This window comes from Pelophylax lessonae (genome assembly GCF_965119305.1).
Source record: "Pelophylax lessonae genome assembly, chromosome: 4".
Classification (NCBI taxonomy): Eukaryota; Metazoa; Chordata; class Amphibia; order Anura; family Ranidae; genus Pelophylax; species Pelophylax lessonae.
The window spans coordinates 273,021,531-273,041,173 of NC_138771.1; the positions used below are offsets into that span (position 1 = coordinate 273,021,531).

Sequence of the window (19,643 nt, forward strand, 5' to 3'; positions counted from 1 at the left end):
ATTTCTAACTGCCTGTGATTAGCAGAGTGCAGTGTCGTCTTCCTGGCAGGATCGGGCACATAGCAACTCATACATGCTCAAGCTTATCCCTCAGCCAAGGGAGTGGGCTCACTCACAATTTTGCCTCACAGCCATGAAGAATGGTACAAAAACATCCTCCGAGAGCAACTTCTGCCAACCCCCCAAGAACAGTTTGGTGACGAACAATGACTTTTCCAGCATGATGGAGCACCTTGCCATAAGGCTAAAGTGATAACTAAGTGGCTTGGAGAACATAAAAAAAAAAATCGAAAGGTTGGGTCCACGGCCAGGAAACTCCCCAGACGGTAATCCCATAGAGAACTTGGTCAATTCTCAAGAGGCAGGTAAACAACGAAAAAAAAAATTCCCCCCCACTTCTGACAAACTCCAAGCATTGATTATGCAAAAATGGGCGGCCATCAGTCGGGATGTGGCCCAGGAGTTGATTGACAGTATGCCAGGGCGAATTGCAGAGGTCTTGAAAAAGAATGATCAACACTGCAAATATTGGCTCTTTGCATAAACTAATGCTGGCCATACACGCACAGAATTTCGGACGAAAATGGTCGTTTTAGAAAAGATCGTTCGAAAATCGGGCCGTTAGTGAACACAAGTTTACCGACGACTTTGATCGTGTGCCCGGCTAATGTAGATGGATTCATAGCGAAAACTTTTATCGTTTCTACGAAAGTTGTTACGTATATGGTAAAATTGGAACGAAGATAATATTCTGACTCATATTGTGCATGTTATCAAACGATCATTATGATCATGAAAACGATTATGTAAAAGAGTTTATTCTGTAAGTTAGTGGCCAATTCGCTTTCGACCGAAGAATAATCATTCAGTCTGCAAACGGCCAAAATTCTGTACGTGTATGGCCAGCATTAAGCTGGATACACACTATACAACTTTTGTTGTTAGATTTCCTTTAGATTTACCTTCAACTATGTAGTACAAGGGCCTGCCCGATTGCATACAAATTAAAAGTGTTTAGATTTGACCTCATATTATATGGTTTTGGTTAGGGATGCACCGAAATGAAATTCTTGGCCGAAGCCGAATAATAATGAAATGCTTGGCCGAATAACGAACACGGTGTTTCGCATTTTTTCCATTTATTTTGCCAATTTTTTGTCCTCTCGTGTCTCTCTCTCTTGTCCTCTCACTCTCTCTCTTGTCCTCTCATGTCTCTCTCTCTCTCTCGTCCTCTCACTCTTACTCTCTTGTCCTCTCTTGTCCTCTCATGAATCTCTCTCTCTCTCTCTTGTCCTCTCACTCTCTCTCTCTTGTCCTCTCATGTCTCTCTCTCTCTCTTGTCCTCTCATGTCTCTCTCTCTCTCTCTTGTCCTCTCACTCTCTTGTCCTCTCATGTCTCTCTCTCTTGTCCTCTCATGTCTCTCTCTCTCTCTTGTCCTCTCACTCTCTCTCTTGTCCTCTCGTGTCTCTGTCCTCTCATGTCTCTCCTTACCTCCCTCCCTCCCATCTGCAGAGTCTATGTTTGCTGTATGGCTCCTGTGCCCTGTCACAGGCGGAGGGGGAGTACATTTGGTATCACTCCGCCTGTGACAGAAGCCGGCGCTAAGCGGCTATACAGGAAGCATCCGCTCCGCTTCCTGTAGTGCCTCCGGCTATGTTTACAGTGATGCTCGGGGATGGCGGGTCGCCGGTCGGGTGAACAAACGCCATTGTTCGGCACAAATTTATTCGGCCTTTTTACTTATTCGGCCGAACACCGAAAGTGCTTTTTTTGCTATTTTCGGCCGAATAATTTTGGTTGCCGAACATTCGGTGCATCCCTAGTTTTGGTAAATCTAAAAGGAAAAAATCTAAAAACTATTGTATAGTGTGTATGGCCCATTAATGTCATTGTCAATAAAAGCCTTTGACACTTATGAAATGCTTGAATTCCAGTATACCATCGTAACATCTGACAAAAAGATCTAAAAACACTGAAGCAGCAGACTTTGTGAACTGTAATATATTGCATCTTACCAATCATCAGATGCGGTGCCAGCATACACACTATACAACTTTTGTTGAAGGTAAATCTAATAGAAATCTACAAACAAAAGTTGTATAGTGTGTATGGCCCATTATGTTGGCACCACATCTAATGATTGGTAAGATGTAATATATTACAGTTCACAAAGTCTGCTGCTTCAGTGTTTTTAGATATTTTTGTCAGATGTTACGATGGTATACTGGAATTCAAGCATTTCATAAGTGTCAAAGACTTTTATTGACAATGACATTAATGGGCCATACACACTATACAATTGTCTTTAGATTTACCAAAATCATATAATATGAGGTCAAATCTAAACACTTTAAATGTGTATGCAATCAGGCAGGCCCTTGTACTACATAGTTGAAGGTAAATCTAATGGAAATCTACCTTCAACTATGTAGTGCAAGGGCCTGCCTGATTGCATACACATTTAAAGTGTTTAGGTCTGACCTCATGTTGTATGGTTTTGGTAAGTCTAAAGCCCCGTACACACGCACCGATTGTTGGCCAAACGATCGGCCGTCTTTTGTCCAGTGTTGTTGTGTTGGTTGAAATGTGCTCTAGACTGCACATGAATTTTGTCGGCCAACAACAACCAACTGCAGAAGTGATGTCATGTGCTGGTTTACTTTCCGTGTGTTTTTTCTTCTCTGAGCATGCCCAGTCTTGCTCATCTGATTTTTGTCTGCCAAAATCTGTACTGACTGACGAACAATCGGCTGTTCTGGTGACGGCCAACAAAAATTTTATAGCATGCACACCAGATTTTGTTCGGCCGAAAAGTCGCAGTCGGTTGTCGGAAGCATCATACTAACAAGCCGATAATCGGCCGATCGGACGTTGGCCGAAAATTTACGGCCAACAATCGGTGCGTGGTACCGAATGTCGGCCGAACGATCGGCCGTCTTTTGTCCGGTGCTGTCCTGTCGGCTGAAAACTGCAAAAGACTGCACATGAATTTTGTCGGCCAACAACAGCCGACTGCAGTAGTGATGTCATGTGATGGTAAACTTTCTGTGTGTTTTTTCTTTTCTGAGCATGCCCAGTCTTGCTAATCGGCTTGTCGGACGTTGGCCGAAAATTTACGGCCAACAATTGGTGCGTGTGTACGGGGCTTTAGGCCCCTTTCACACAGGCGGACCGTTCAGATCCGCCTGTTCGTTTTTTTTGGCGGAACCCATGCATTCCTATGGGGCATCGGATGTCAGCGGAGACATGTCCGCTGACATCCAACCCGATCCGTCAAATCTGGACGGATGGAAACCCTATTTTCCATCCGTCCAGCGGATCGGATGAGAACGGACTGATAGTCCGTTCCCATCCGATTTTCCCCATAGAGATGCATAAGGAACCGACAGCTGTGTCTCCGCACACAGCGCAGAGACACAGCTGTCATCCTTCTGCTCAGTGGGGGATCGGCGGATCGATCCCCCGCTGAGAAAAGTGGAGTCCGTTTGACGGACATAGTGTGTGAAAGGAGCCCTAAAGGAAAAAATCTGAAGACAGTTGTAAGTTGTATAGTGTGTATCCAGCTTTAGTTTTCTTTGTTTTTACATGGTGATCTGGCCAAGAATTAGTAAAGGTTTGATTTTGTGTACAATCCTGCTCCATGGAATGTAACAGAAGAAGTGAATGAGAGTAAAGGAGGTCACATTATGAGGTTCTATGATCGCCTGGATGGGACTGATTGTACACATGGTGTATTATTCCATAGGGACCTTCTCCTGTCACTAGATCTGGGATAAGAAAAGGCAGTGTATGGCCCCTGGGTCTCTGAGCGAATCATCTGGCAGGAGACAGATCACTCACCTGCCAACCAATCAGAAAATGGCAAGGACGGCCAGTGCAGGTGTGTGATTGGTTGCTAGGGAAATCCCTCCATTTTGTGGCAGCGCTCAGCACTGAGCCCCATTGTCTGTGGCAGGCATTTAGCTGCGGACGCCTCGCACACCAATAACGTCAGGACTAGGCTAGAGCCGTCTGGCTGACTGCTAGGTTTGCTTTCGTAGTAAAGTTCTCAGGACAGCAGCGCACCATATGGAAACACTGTCCTCCTTAAACCTAATTGACCTGTACGCCTCCTCGCCCCGCTCGTACGTGTATAGATTGGGTGTCACGCCACACATACTAATCAGCGTTCTATGGCAGCACATGGAATCCTTTACCCACAGCTAACATGGCGCCCGCTCTCTCTGTACGGCACGTCCCCTCTTGGCTCTTTGCTCCAATCAGGAAAGGCAGCTGTTGTTGCTCAGTGGCAGACCCCGCCCACCCCCGGAGGCAGAGCTGCTGTGTGCCCGGATTCCCCCTCCTCCTCCCCCCTTCTCCTTAGCCGTCCCCAGACGTCATCCTCTTCGTCACCGTCGTGAGAGAGAGCCGAGCGGCGGGCTGAGTGAAAAGCCTACTTTGTTATTGTTGTCCCCGCTCCGCTTCTCCCTCCCCGGGGAGCAGCAACACGTCCGCACGGTGAGTGCCTGCTTGTGGTCGGACAATGGGGGGGACTCTGGTCCGCTGTGTGTGTGTGAGGGAGGCCGGCTGACTGACTGACCGGGCTGTGTGTGCCGCCTGCTCCGTGCACATGTCACCCGGCTACCGACCGTTACTACTGGAAGAGGGGGGGGGGGGCTTCTCCTCAGCCTGAACACCCCCCTAATGGGGAGAGCAGAGGTGCCCATTATAATGCCTTGTCTGCTGGAGCCCCCCGCTCTCCTATACATGGGACACACTGACCCAACTTCACTACTGACAACAACAACACAGGGCTCCCAATCCCGACCCCTATAGAGATTCACACTCATTACACACATCCTCAGGGTTTCATTTCCCCAATCACTTTGTCTTATCTGCATGTTTCTAGGGAATAAAATCGTTTTCTGAATTGCTCTGTTTACATTAGTAGTGGATCCGTTCCCCAGCATCAGAGACAGTGGATCCCCTTGCCTGGTGCCTGAGACAGTGGATCCCCTTGCCCGGTGACAGTGGATCCCCTTGCCCAGCGCTGGTGGCAGTGGATCCCCTTGCCCAGCGCTGGTGGCAGTGGATCCCCTTGCCCGGCGCTGGTGACAGTGAATCCCCTTGCCCGGCGCTGGTGACAGTGAATCCCCTTGCCCGGCGCTGGTGACAGTGGATCCGATGCTAGCGACAGTGGATCCGATCACCGATGCCAGTGAGAGTGGATCTGACACCCTTGACAGTGGATCAGACATCAGTGAAAGTTTATCTGTTTACCAGGGACAGTGGATCTGACCTCCGATGCCTGTAACCATTGATCCATTTCCCAACGCCAGTGACAGTGGATCCAATCCCAGATGCCTGTGACTGTGGATCCGATGCCAGTGGATCAGACATCAGTGAAAGTGGATCCGTTCGCCAGGGACAGTGGATCTTACCTCAGATGCCTGTGACCATTGATCCATTTCCCGACGCCAGTGACGGTGGATCCAATCCCAGATGCCTGTGACTGTGGATCCAATGCCAGTGGATCTGACATCTGTGTTAGTGGATCAGTTCGCCAGGGACAATGGATCTGACCTCAGATGCCTGTGACCATTGATCCATTTCCCAACGCCAGTGACGGTGGATCCAATCCAAGGTGACTGTGGATCCGATGCCAGTGGATCCAACATATGTTACAGTGGATGACATCAGTGAAAGTGGATCCGTTCACCAGGGACAGTGGATCTGACCTCAGATGCCTGTGACCATTGATCCATTTCCCAACACCAGTGACACTGGATCCAATCCAAGGTGACTGTGGATCCGATGCCAGTGGATCAGACATCAGTGAAATTGGATCAGTTTCGCAGCGCCGGTGACAGTGGATCTGACACCAGTGACTTGACGTGGATCAGACCTCCAATTCCTGTGACAGTTGATCCATTTCCCAATTAGTTGATCCATTTCCCAATGCCAGTAACAGTGGATCTGATGCTTCTGATGGTGGATTCAATTGTTGACTCTCTTGTTTTGTACATCCATTGTTATGCAGCATAAAGGCATCTGCTGCCACAGTAGAAGAATGCATTTAAAGAGGAACTCCACCCTAAGTATCAAAAAAGAAATGTAATATGCCTATAAATTGTCCCTGTAGGAAAGATAAAAAGCATACTCGTCCATGGAGTCCAGCGTTGTCTTCTCGCAGGTAAAGTTCCACTTGCTCTTCAGGAATCCTGGCACCGGCATCTTGAAGGAAGATCCAGCACATGCGTAGGCACACTGTGAGTTTCTGCCAGATCCCATAGACCTAGCAGAGCTTCGTGGCATCCCGGTGCAAAACCTGCTTTGTTGCAGAGACCCTGCATGAGCAGAATCTAGGACATAGTCTTTTGCGATGTGTGACATAGACATCCCAGGAGACAGCAGGGCCCCTATACCTAATCAGTGACTAGACAAGGATAAAAGAAGCAAGTTGTTTACAGTTTAACATTATTTTCTGCAACTGTGTAAGTGGGAGGAAGGCAGGGGAGAACATGTTTTGGGAATGGGTGGAGGTCTGCTTTAATACAGGGCTGTTATATAAAAATACATCTGAATTTGCAGACTCTCTATATTTTTATACGCACAAACATTATATAGTATATGGAAGGTTATTGGGGGTTCTTTTTCAGAACAGTTAAGGAACTTCTGTAGTTCCAAAATGGGTTTTCTAGGTGTCCTGATTTATTTATGTTTTCCAGCTTTTGCTGTATTGTGCTGTACAATACCTCTACATAACTCAGATGCCTTATTTGTTTGTATGCACCCAAATGAGTGTTGGGACCTGTGTGTTCTGGAGATGTCAGACTCTCAGTAGGGCCTGTAGTTTGCTATAGCGTGGGTTTACCTATTTTTACAACTCTTTGATGGTTTCATATTGGGATTATGGTGTGCCCTTTGTGTGACATTTCACTGACAGTAGAAGGATCTGATAAAATCACCCAGTAGTAGTGCTTTACTTTGTGAAGGCTTAAGCTGGCTATACACTGATGGATATTTTTTTTTCAGCCTACAGTAACAAAATAAATGTAATATATTTCTCCATTCACGATGGATGGATGAACTTCCGACTGTGGGAATTGTATTCCGACAGCCGTCACCATTCAGAATACCTGACACCGTTCAGAATCCCTGAACACTGCCTGCATCTGATTCAATGCAGCTGCTGTTTGGCCAAAATTTGCTCAGTGTATTTCAGCGTTAGAATTCACAGTTACTTCTCCCCTTGGCACCACAATTGCAAGACATATTTTGATTACTTTGTGTTCTTATCTGTGTTCTAGTATTGTATCCAGGGTTCTGAATGATTTGGCCTTTGTATTTGCAGAGATTCTTAATTTAAAGGATATGTAGACCCAAGAACCAAAATGTAATATATTACAGTTTAGCAGTCCTTAGATGTAGTGGCTGCATTGATTTTCTTTTTAACCACTTAAGCCCCGGAAGATTTTACCCCCTTCCTGACCAGGGTTTTTTTTTTTTTTTATTTATTTTATTTTTTTTACTGCGTGAATTTAATGGACAATTGCGCGGTCGTGCGACGCTGTATCTAAACGAATTTGACGTCCTTTTTTTCCCACAAACAGAGCTTTCTTTTGGTGGTATTTGATCACCTGTGCGATTTTTACTTTTTGCGCTATAAAAAAAAGCGTAAATTTTGCAAAAACAACAATATTTTTCACATTTTTTTTTATATGAAATTCCCCCCCAAAAAATGTAAAAATCAAAATTTTTTTTAACATTTTTGGCCAATTTGTTTTCTGCTACATATGTTTGGTAAAAAAAATCGCAAAAAGCGTATTTTGATTGGTTTGTGCAAAAGTTACTGCGTTTACTAACTAAGGGAAAGATTTTTGTAATTTTTTTTTTTTTTAAACGCGTAATGGCGGCTATCTGCGATTTTTTGCGGTACTGCGACATTGCGACGGACAGATCGGACCCTTGACTGACATTTTTGACACTTTTGGGGTTACCAGTGATAACTGCAGTAATCAGTGCTATACATATGCACTGTTACTGCAAAATGACACTGGCAGGGAAGGGGTTAACTTTATTGGGGAAGGAGGGGTTAAGTGTGTCCCTAGGGGCGTGCTTTTTACTGTGATTGGACATGGCTACTAGTGTAGGAACAGTGATCAACGGTCCTACATAGTAGAACCGTATGATCACCATTCCTACACAGGGGGGAATGACAGGCGGCTTGTTTACATTAGCCGCCTGCCTTTTTCCCCTCACGGAGGACGATCGCGAATGACCGGCGGACATCGGGTCCGCCGGTCACACGCACTGACTTCCCAGGGAACGAGCCGGGGCAGGCGCTATTGGCTCACAAGGAAGTGACAGGCTAGTGACGTATATATACGTCACTTTGCCTGGCCGGGGCTAAATGCCGACCTATATCGTCATGCAGCGGTCGGCAACCGGTTAAGCTGAAGGTTTTCCCTGTGTGCAATAAATTACCTGTTGATTCTGCCAGAAATCCAGTGTCCTTGTTGCTTAACTTACCCGACCTGCACTTACCTGACCTCTTAAACAATGTTTTCAGTTTTCCCAGCTGTATTCTGTGAATTTATGGAACCGCTTTCCCCTTGGTAATGGAGATGAGGTGAGAACACCTCTTATGTTTGTAGTCAAAATCAGAAGAGCAGCCTAGGTTGACAATACTGCCCTTTCTGTGCTGGGGGAACAATACTCAGTCACTGTAAAGTGTGTTACTGTCTCGATCACCAGGTTAAAATAAAGAAAAACTGCCTGAAAAATAGAATGGGATTGGTAAGTTTGCCAGTGTCCTGTGCTGGCCTTTAACCGGTTCTAAACAAAAATGTGTACCGTTTAGGAGATATTTACTGCCAATGACGTCATCGCCGCATGCGCTCGGACGGAACGGCCAACCATACTATTTCTTCAGAGCCCCGTGCAGTGACTGGCAGCTCCTGCGCATGCACACAGCAAGATTCCGCGGACCCCGAAGGAAGACAGGCGAAGATGGATGCAACCTCCAGCGGTGACGACAAGGGCTTCGTTTGCAGGTAGGTTTCACATAATGTGCTAGTATGCGATACGTACTAGCACATTATGCCTTTTACATTGCAGGTCAGGGGGAAAAAAAGCCAGCATTTAACTTCCTCTTTAAAAAAAACTGAAGTAATTTGGAAGAACTAGTAACTACAAATGGGCATTTCTGAAAGAGAAAATATGTGGACACATATGGAAATATTCTTTCACCATGCTGGAAAGTTATGCCCCGTACACACGTTCAGATAATCGGACGACTTATCGTTCGCATTTTGTTGCATGATACTAACATCGAATTTAACAATGCGTACAAACTGTATGATTCCGGATTCCGGAAAAGCTTCCTGGTTGCTTAGCTACGTATCAGATGGTGCAAAACAAAAACAATGGCAGCCAGGCTTTTTCCATGTTATTTTAGTGTTTTTGATCATGCACGGTCTTTGTCGATCGATTTTTAGCAGACGCATAGTGTACTGATGAAACAATTGTCGTTGTCGTTTGCTATCGTACGACAGAAGTTTTCCTGTTTGTCCCTTCGAATTTTGTTGGATGAACTATCGTGATCAGCTGTCGAAAGCTGTTTACTAACGATCAGATTATCTTGCGATCAGGTCAAAAGCGAGTTTTGTCGTACGATTATCGGACCGTGTGTACGGGGCATAAGTCTTCCAAGATTATGATACTTATCGCACATCGTGAGGCTGATTTACTAAAGGATTTGAGATTTATAAAAATTGTGTGAAGATTCACTTTCAAATTATCTAATGCAGTGCAGATGAAATAAGTGAATAATGGATTTTCTTTTCAGGTGATGGCAAACCTAAAGTATGAACCTTCACACCATTTATTTTTTCAAGATTTTCAAATCATTAAGTAAATCAATATCTATGCATTTTTCTTGTTTTGTGGTGAGACAAATATAAGCATTTCTCAGTTATTGTGTGTATGGATACACCAATACCATTTTTTTAAGACTGAGTACCGATACTTTTTCTCAAGTACAAATGCTTAGTGTTGGCACCGATGCCAATATTAGTGCAACACTACTTGTGTGTGTGTGTGTGTGTGTGAATAAAAATGTATGAAAAAAGCCAAAAGCTTTGCTATAGTTTTTGGATAGCCTTGCCTGGCTTGTTTTTATTGCCGTTTGTGCCTCTACCTCCCATTTCTCCAGGTGACCATGGTCTCTGTACAGCAAGTACTAATGGGAAACCCAACATTTTAGGCCCATCACACTTGTGAATTTTAGGTGCGGTACCTAAAAAAAGAATCCTGTTGTATTGAGTTAAGTAATTACTCAACACTGTCTGTTCAACAGAAGTCGGTCTGGCAACCAGCTTCTGTGGAATGGTCATGGTAGAAAACCAGCATTCGATCCATGCTCACAACCTGTGGTTACAAGTGCTAATCTGTGAAGTCCCCCTTTCAGAATGCAATAGAAGAGCGGGAGAAATCCCTGCATCAACATTACTTGTATTGTTGCCTGGATCTGTCAGTTTTTTTTTTTTTTTTTTTCATTCAACCCACTGGTTGAACAAAAAGAACCTGTGTATACCCTGTAATAACCATTCCCTATTCTATCCAAACTGTAAAAAAAAGTTTCTCTATCGTTCAATGACGGACGCAGTTCTCTGATCCATATCAGTAGGGTTATACTGCCCCCTACAGGAGTAGGAAACTAGGCAGAAAAAAAGTTCTGGCTACGCCTATGGGCAGTCCCGGAGGGTACACCCTCTCTCTTCCTGCATAGGATGTCAGTTTTAATCTGCCTAGTCAAGGAGGTGCGACACTTGGTACTTCTGGTGCGACCTCCGTCACCAACTGGGGACCTTGATTTGGTGCAGTCAGTTCTTCTTCAAGAACCTCCTTTTTGCAAGTATTCGAGGGTATCTCCTGCCTACCTTATTACAGAAGTGGCCTTCTTGGTTGCTGTCACTTTGCTCGCAGGGTGTCGGCACTGGCGACATTGTCCTTTCTTTTTTCCTGTATGTTGGTTCATGGAGACAAGTGGTACTTCATCCGGATCCATCCTTCCCTCTGAAGGTGGTTTTTATACTCACTTGAACGAGGACATTGTATTACCATCTTGTGTCCTAAGCCCTCACATCCTAGGAATGTGCATTGCATACTCTGGATAGAGTTCAGGCACTCAAGGTGTACTTGGCGACTACTGAGTCTTTTTCGTAAGTCTGGCTCACTCTCTGTACTTACAGAAGGCCCATGAACAGGACTGCCTGTGTCTTCTTTCTGCTGCGACTATTTCCAGATGGGTCGGACAGACGGTGGTGCGGGCTAATTCGATTAAGGGTCAGGTCTTGCCTTTCCCTGTTTTGGCGCGTTTTACTCAGGCGCCTAGTTCTTCCTGGGCTTTTCGCCTGGCAGGCATCTGTGCTCCAAGTTGCAAGACGGCTACCTGGTAGTCTGTTCACACCTTTACCAAATGTTATCAGGGGGGTGTGCTGGCATCTGCCGATGCCTCTTTTGGCCCCAAAGTTTTGCTGGCTGCTGTCTGGAGGGCTTTTGACCTTCCTTGAGGGTGTTTACTGTTTGTTTCAGGTGGGCCTCCTCTTTTGTTCTGCTGAGTCCTATGTTGCCTGGTTGGCTATGTTTAGCCTTGGGGACTTGTTCTTTTCTGCTGTTCCCACCCCTCATTTTATTGCACTGCTTTGGGACATCCCTACTGATATGGATCAGAGAACTGCGTCCGTCAATGAACGATAGAAAAAAATGGATTTTTGACTTACCGTAAAATCCTTTTCCCTTAAGTTCATTGACGGACGCAGTACCCACCCCTGTATTTTGAGTTGGGTTGGTGTTACTTTCTGACACTGCTTTGATATAAAACTCCAGGACTGCCCATAGGTGTAGCCAGAACCTTTTCTGCCTAGTGTCCTACTCCTGTAGGGGGCAGTATAACCCTACTGATATCGTCCGTCAATGAACTTAAGAGAAAAAGATTTTACGGTAAGTCAAAAATCCCAGTTTTTTTTTTTTACGTGCCATAAGAGTCATTCCACCCAAAAGTGGTATTTCAGCAGCAAATTATGTCTGGTGCCAGTCTTTTCCTGGGTTTTTATCTCTAAAGTACCCTGTGAGTAAGATCTTCTTGCTTTGTTCCCACCTACTTTGCGGGTTTCCCCACTTCTTTTAAATTCTCCATAATATAAAATAAATTCAACAGAGAGGAAGAGGGGGAAAAAAACAGGACCCCTTCTGATGGTTTTGGCAGCTGTGCAGACCCAGCATTCTTTATGGAAGCAGTCATTTCTTGATGCTTGTGCTCCATGCTATAAATTATGCCTATTCTCTAAACATGTCCATAGATAGACAGCTGTAAATTTTGGCTGTAAATTACCTCTGGGACCTTGTGCAATGTGCTAGGGTGATGAAATAAGTAGTTTTGCAGATAGCGGGAAACATTTGTGTTTTTTTTTTTTTTTTTTTTCTAGGATAGCCCGGAGAAGCCAGATCCAATTATTGCATCAAGCTTTCTAATCGGGAATGAGAACAAGCAATGTATGCCCAATGTAAGGCTAGGTTCACACTACCTAAAGCAGTAAAAGGCAATCAGCGGTCAGGCATTCAGGAGGTGCTCCTGCCACTTCCCGAAACCTGTTTTTATTTTTCTGCCAGGCAGCAGTTTATAATTGGGTTAGTGCACCACAACTGCAAGCCAAGCGTTTGGCTCATGGTTGTTGGCCCCATTGACATTAGTGGCTGAGTTTGACAGGTAGTGCCATCAGTCAACTTGGCATGTGAACAGCCTCCTCTGGTTGTTTAGCTTTTAGGTGGGCGGCAGGGAGCCAGGTAAACCAAAGTTCATCTGCCTGCTTTTATCGATGCCCCAACCACTGAATGAAAGAGGCCCTAGTCACTGCTGTAGAGCTGATAATGGCAAAGAAACAAAATTTCATAGTATCTGAAAAGCGAAGCAACAAACCGCAACCAAGTACCTTTCACTTAAAGCGGAGTTCCACCCTGGGAACGTTTTTTTTTTTTATAATAATACCCCCGGGACAGTCAGGGCTAGTACATTCCACAATGGATAGCCTCTGATCTGTCCCGGGTTGCATTTACCATTTAGAAGAAATACTTACCTTGAAAATGTATTGTCCAGCGCTGCCATCTCAGGTGTGGGCAGCTTGAAGCCAGCGCGATCCTCTTCTGTGTCCTCTTCCGTCTTCTTCGGTCCCACGATGCACTGCACCGGTGCCGCAGCATCATCCCTGCACAGCTTCTGGGCATGCCCAGAAGCTGTTTAGCAAGGTATGATGGCGCCTGCACCGGAACTGACGTCGGGGGACGGTGCAGGCGCATTGATTCCTGGGAGCGATGACGTTCAGCTCCCAGGAATCATTGCAAGCCAGGAAGGGACGACTCGCCGTGGCCGCCGAGGGGAGGAAGAGGAAGGAAGGTAAGTATATTTTCTTCTAAACATGGTAAGTAAAAAAAAAATAAAAAATAAATTGCGATTATCCATTTGTTTTTCAGGTGACCCGGGAACAAGAAGATGGAGGTAAGTATAATTTTAGGGTGGAACTCCGCTTTAACTACCTAATCAGGCCTACGATACCCGATTTATGGTTTCTCTCAATTAATGCACTTTGCCTAAATAAACCTGATCTAATATAAACACGAATTGTGCAGGTACTAATACCATGGTCTTTATAATTGACATAATCCCTGAGAAGTACTTTAATTGAGAGGAACATACATCTACAGTATTTGTTTGACTTGCCATTTTTTGTTTTATTGGGTGTGCTAAAAGATCCATGTCATCTATACATTTTTCAGGATTACTAGTCAGGTTAAATAGTCAGTTGTCCTGAAAGGGGTATTTGTATTATTGGAGCCTAAGTGACTGGCAGACTTTATACTACTTGTTGACGATGGCACGAATCTCCCTGCCTTAGTTCGCAGGCTGCAAATTGTGTTTTCTCTAGTATTCCTGCTCATGCTGTTGGATTCAGTATATTAAGATAACGGTATTCAAAATGCAAAAGGAATTGTTATTGCCAAAGCAATTGTGAAGACCTTCTGTATGGATAATAGCGGCAGCTGAGCCTGTAAGTGGCTTTTTGTATCTGTTCATAAAACCAGTGATTACCACAGGTGATTTGAACACTGTATGCGCCCAGCCGCAATGGCTTTGTGAACAGGTATGGCTAGCTGCTGTCAATCCCAGTCATTAAAGCAGTAGTTTCCTGCCACTTGGATTTGCAGCATGGAAAAAAACTTATTTGAACGATACCGCAGATTTCAGGGGTTAGTAGTAATTAAAATTCACTCAGACCTCCGATGCAGTGATGTTTGGTAGAGTGAGGTAAGTTCTTCCAAGTCAAGGAGGACTCTAGGACTTTCTTTGGCTCTGCAATGCCTATCGCCACTCTAATCTGAGGTCTGAGAGGAGGCAGGTGGGGTTTCAATTTTCCCATCCCATGGCTACAAGCGACCTGTTGCCTACCCCTAAATTAAAGTATTTTATGTTGCCGCAACGCATATGTGTGGCAGCAAAACGTTAAGCTTTAACACCCACATGCCACACATATGCATCACTGGGCAGCCAATGTTTCTGTAATGAGAGCACATTCACTGTGCACAGCTAGCATAGAGACTGAGATGTCAAAGACATCCGGCTTCCAATCATATGACCACTGTCACAGTCAATCATAGTGGTGACATATTCGCCAACCCTTTCCATCCCTGGGGTTCAGAATTTTTTAAGGGGGCTCTGGGGTAGACGGGAAGGGGGATAACCTATTTCTTTGCCAGTGCTCAGCCATTTTTTATTTTGAGGGGAAAAAGTTTTTCTAAATATAAACCACTAAGGCTCCATTCACACTACCGCGACTTGTCAGGCGACTTGTCAGCCTGACAAGTCGCGGTCCGTCGTGGTCCATGCACCGCTACAGGACCCGTTCTAATAGGAGCGACACAAGTCGCTCCGACTTAGAAAAAGGGTCCTGTACTACTTCGGGGCGACCTCGGAGCGACTTGCATTGACTTCAATTATGTGAAGTCCGTGCAAGTCGCGGTGCACGGGACTTCACAGGTCGCCCCCGAAGTCGTGCAGGAGTCATGCCGCTTCAGTGTGAATGCGGTCTAAATGATTGCTGTTAACGGATTCTTTTAAATACATTTGTGTTAGTGTGATGCCTGTCAAACATTCATTAAGTCCCTTCCTATTGGTAATGCACTATAAAAGTAATATAAGTTCACAAAATGTTTAAGTACACTTGGTGAATATTTACAGTCATTAATCATCGTGCATTCCACATTACATCATTGCCGTAATTGCCAGAAGGCAATACAGTTTTAAATAATCCTTTTTCTGCCAACGCAGGGTGCCCAAATCTGTGCATGCTGGGTAGTAGCCGTGATAGAAGTATGGGCTTTTCCCAGAATAATACTCCGTGTTGAATTGGCTACTTTCAGTATAGTCTACCAATATTTCTTGTGTTTGGTTTAGCATTCATCTGTCTCTGAATTTTGCTAAATGGGATTAAAGCTTTGCATTATCCATTTACTGAAGAAATTACACTTTTTTTTTCTACAATGTAAAGTAGTGAGTGTACAGCTTGTATAACAGTGTCAATTTGCTGTCTCCTAAAATAACTCAACACACAGCCAATGTCTAAACTGCTAGTAACAAAAGTGAGTACACCCCTAAGTTAAAATGTCCAAAATGTCAATATTTTGTGTGGCCATCCTTATTTTACAGCACTGCCTTAACCCTCTTGGGCATGGAGTTCACCAGAGCTTCACAGGTTGCCACTGGAGTCCTCTTCCTCTCCATCATAACGACATCACAGAGCTGGTGGATGTTGGAGACCTTACGCTCATCCACCTTCCGTTTGAGGATGCCCCACAGATGCTCAATAGGGTTTAGGTCTGGAGACCTGCTTGGCCAGTCCATCACCTTTTTTATGCTCAGTTTCTTTAGCAAGGCAGTGGTCATCTTGGAGGTGTGTTTGGGGTCATTATCATGTTGGAATGCTGCCCTGCGGCCCAGTCTCTGAAGGGAGTGGATCATGCTCTGCTTCAGTATGTCATAGTACATGTTAGCATTCATGGTTCCCTCAATGAAATGTAGCTCCCAGTGCCAGCAGCACTCATGCAGCCCCAGACCATGACATTTCCACCACCATGCTTGACTGTAGGCAAGACACACTTGCCTTTGTACACCACACATGCTTGACGCCATCTGAACCAAATGGGTATCTTGGTCACATCAGACCACAGGATATGGTTCCAGTAATCCATGTCCTTAATCTGCATGTCTTCAGCAAACAGTTTGCGGGCTTTCTTGTGCATCATCTTTAGAGGAGGCTTCCTTCTGGGACGACAGCCATGTAGACTAATTTGGTGCAGTGTGCGGCGTATGGTCTGATCACTGACAGGCTGACCAATTCCCCCCCCCCCACTTCAACCTCTGCAGCAATACTGGCAGCACTCATATGTCTATTTCCCAAAGACAACCTCTGGATATGACGCTGAGCACATGCACTCCACTTCTTTGGTCGACCATGGCAAGGCCTGTTCTGAGTGGAACCTGTTCTGTTAAACCCCTGTATGATCTTGGCCACTGTGCTGCAGCTCCGTTTCAGGGTCTTGGAAATCTTCTTATAGCCTAGGCCATCTTTATGTAGAACAACAATTCTTTTTTTCAGATCCTCAGAGAGTTCTTTGCTATGAGATGCCATGTTAAACTTCCAGTGACCAGTATGAGAGAGTGAGAGCGAGAATACCAAATTTAACACACCTGTTCCCCATTCACAGCTGAGACCTTGTAACCTTAACAAGCAAATGACACCGGGAAGGGAAAATGGCTAATTGGGCCTAATTTGGACATTTTCACTTAGGGGCATATTCCCTTTTGTTGCCAGCCGTTTAGACATTAATGGCTGTGTGTTGAGTTATTTTGAGGGGACAGCAAATTTACACTGTTATACAAGCTGTACACTAACTACTTTACATTATAGCAAAGTGTCATTTCTTCAGTGTTGTCACATGGAAAGGTATATATTTACAAAAATGTGAGAGGCAGAGGTGTACTCACTTTTGTGAGATACTGTACATACATTTTTAGTAAATTTTGTATAACCAGATGATAAAAGGCTGGTCATTGTCATAATGGAGCAGTTTTTGAAAATACCACAGCCTGACCAATCTACTGTTTTTGTTAAACTTTAATAGTCCCCAGTATAACTAATGTTTATAACACATATGCTGTCAGCTGACTAAAATCAAAATCGCTAGTAGCACAGCTATCTTTGAATGACATGTCATCTAATACATTAGCTATTTCCACTGGATTAATTTAAAATCAGATAGGAGCATTCTGGCCCGAGGAGAATGTGTCATTGAGCTGCTGCGAGAGTGGATGGGAGGGGCAATAAAATCTGGCTGGTGACATCATGGCTCTGATTTCAGCCCCGTTGTTGAGTGCTCCAGGATGCAGGGGAGCCGCAACTTCTTAGTCTTGTGACTGCACCAACGCTAAAAAAAAAAAATATATATATATATATTTATTGTGTGTGTGTGTGTGTATATGTATATATGTGTATATATATATATATATATACTGTGTGTGTGTGTGTGTGTGTGTGTGTGTGTATGTATGTATGTGTATATATATACAGTGGGTACGGAAAGTATTCAGACCCCCTTAAATTTTTCACTCTTTGTTATATTGCAGCCATTTGCTAAAATCATTTAGGTTCATTCTTCTTCCTCATGAATGTACACATAGCACCCCATACTGACAGAAAAACACAGAATTGTTAACATTGTTGAAGATTTATTAAAAAAGAAAAACTGAAATATCACATGGTCCTAAGTATTCAGACCCTTTGCTCAGTATTTAGTAGAAGCCCCCTTTTGATCTAATACAGCCAGGAGTCTTTTTGGGAAAGATGCAACAAGTTCTGGATTTGGGGATCCTCTGCCATCCCTCCTTGCAGATCCTCTCCAGTTCTGTCAGGTTGGATGGTAAACGTTGGTGGACAGCCATTTTTAGGTCTCTCCAGAGATGCTCAATTGGGTTTAAGTCAGGGCTCTGGCTGGGCCATTCAAGAACAGTCACGGAGTTGTTGTGAAGCCACTCCTTGGTTATTTAGCTGTGTGCTTAGGGTCATTGTCTTGTTGGAAGGTAAACCTTCGGCCCAGTCTGAGGTCCAGAGCACTCTGGAGAAGGTTTTTGTCCAGGATATCCCTGTACTTGGCCGCATTCATCTTTCCCTCGATTGCAACCAGTCGTCCTGTCCCTGCAGCTGAAAAACACCCCCACAGCATGATGCTGGCACCACCTTGCTTCACTGTTGGGACTGTATTGGACAGGTGATGAGCAGTGCCTGGTTTTCTCCACACATACCGCTTAGAATTAAGGCCAAAAAGTTCTATTTTGGTCTCATCAGACCAGAGAATCTTATTTCTCACCATCTTGGGAGTCCTTCATGTGTTTTTTTAGCAAACTCCATGTGGGCTTTCATGTGTCTTACACTGAGGAGAGGCTTCCGTCGGGCCACTCTGCCATAAGGCCCCGACTGGTGGAGGGCTGCAGTGATGGTTGACTTTCTACAACTTTCTCCCATCTCCTGACTGCATCTCTGGAGCTCAGCCACAGTGATCTTTGGGTTCTTCTTTACCTCTCTCACCAAGGCTCTTCTCCCCCGATAGCTCAGTTTGGCCGGACGGCCAGCTCTAGGAAGGGTTCTGGTCGTCCCAAACGTCTTCCATTTGAGGATTATGGAGGCCACTGTGCTCTTAGGAACCTTAAGTGCAGCAGAAATCTTTTTGTAACCTTGGCCAGATCTGTGCCTTGCCACAATTCTGTCTCTGAGCTCTTCAGGCAGTTCCTTTGACCTCATGATTCTCATTTGCTCTGACATGCATTGTGATCTGGAAGGTCTTATATAGACAGGTGTGTGGCTTTCCTAATCAAGTCCAATCAGTATAATCAAACACAGCTGGACTCAAATGAAGGTGTAGAACCATCTCAAGGATGATCAGAAGAAATGGAAAGCACCTGAGTTAAATATATGAGTGTCACAGCAAAGGGTCTGAATACTTAGGACCATGTGATATTTCAGTTTTTCTTTTTTAATCTGCAACAATGTCAACAATTCTGTGTTTTTCTGTCAGTATGGGGTGCTATGTGTACATTCATGAGGAAGAAGAATGAACCTAAATGATTTTAGCAAATGGCTGCAATATAACAAAGAGTGAACAATTTAAGGGGGTCTGAATACTTTCCGTACCCACTGTGTGTGTGTGTGTATATGTGTGTGTGTGTATATATATATATATATATATATATATATATATGAGATATAGACAGAAATAGATCTATTTTACGAACAGTATTCAGCACAGGTATGAAAAGGAAGGGGTGCAACAGTTTTAACCAGATCACAATTCACCTTTACTTCCACGTTTTTTTAAATGTAATTTCATGTTTATATCTGTTTTTGTGAAATGTTCAAATTTATATTCAAGTTAATATTAAGCAGTTCTGTACATGCTGTAAGAATGGTCATATTCTTGTATATCAAAATTCTATCTGACAATAATTGAAATTGATAGGTTTGGTAAAACCATTTACACACTTCTCCAATACGGC

At 44.4% G+C, this 19,643-nt stretch overlaps 1 protein-coding gene across 1 annotated transcript in view; it reads left to right on the forward strand.

Moving 5' to 3' along the window:
* The first annotated feature begins 4,315 nt into the window (after positions 1–4,315).
* USP44 (ubiquitin specific peptidase 44) overlaps positions 4,316–19,643 on the forward strand; it is a 70,625-nt gene continuing 55,297 nt past the window's right edge. Inside the window, exon 1 of the mRNA XM_082254735.1 lies at positions 4,316–4,498. The gene's annotated coding sequence lies outside the window, so the exon portion shown is untranslated. The remainder of the gene's footprint in view (positions 4,499–19,643) is intronic.